A 711-nucleotide genomic window follows, 5' to 3' on the forward strand; every position below is an offset into this window, starting at 1 on the left:
TGATTTTAGTATTTTAAATGGAATATCTTCAAATGTTTACCTATCACTTTTGGACTGTTGTTCATATTTGGAATATGAAATAGTTATAAAGTTTAGTATAGGGTAAGGTAACATATATGGAAATATAGATTCTGTTACTAAAGTTCTAACATCATGTGTCATATTTCTCTTTTTCTTTCTCCATATGAAAATTAAAACTCGGAAACTAATAAATTGTTTGTCACACAGTGGACATGACTCGATATAAATATTGTACAGAGAAAATAACTCATATTTTCTAACTGTGTTTTTAATGACTAATAGCTTTTATTGCTACAACTCTTGCTCAGATAATCTCGAAAAGTTTTCATGCAACCTATGGAATGAGAGAAGATACTTGGAAATCATATATATTAAGGGATTTACATCCAAAATATATAAAGAACTCATACAACTCAATAGCAGAAAACAAACAAACAAACAAACAAAGAAAACAATCCAATTAACAAATGGGTAAAAGATTGAAATACTAGACATTTTCCCAAAGAAGACATGCAGATGGACAATGGGTACATGAAAAGATGCTCAACATCACTAATCAATGGGGAAAATCAACAGGAAACGCTAATCAGAACCTTAATGAAATATCATCTTACACTGGTTAGAATGGCTGTTATCAAAAAGACAAGAAATTGCAAGGGTTGGTGAGGGTGTGGAGATAAGGGAACACTT

This window comes from Pteropus vampyrus, unplaced genomic scaffold (genome assembly GCF_000151845.1).
Source record: "Pteropus vampyrus isolate Shadow unplaced genomic scaffold, Pvam_2.0 Scaffold559, whole genome shotgun sequence".
Classification (NCBI taxonomy): domain Eukaryota; kingdom Metazoa; phylum Chordata; class Mammalia; order Chiroptera; family Pteropodidae; genus Pteropus; species Pteropus vampyrus.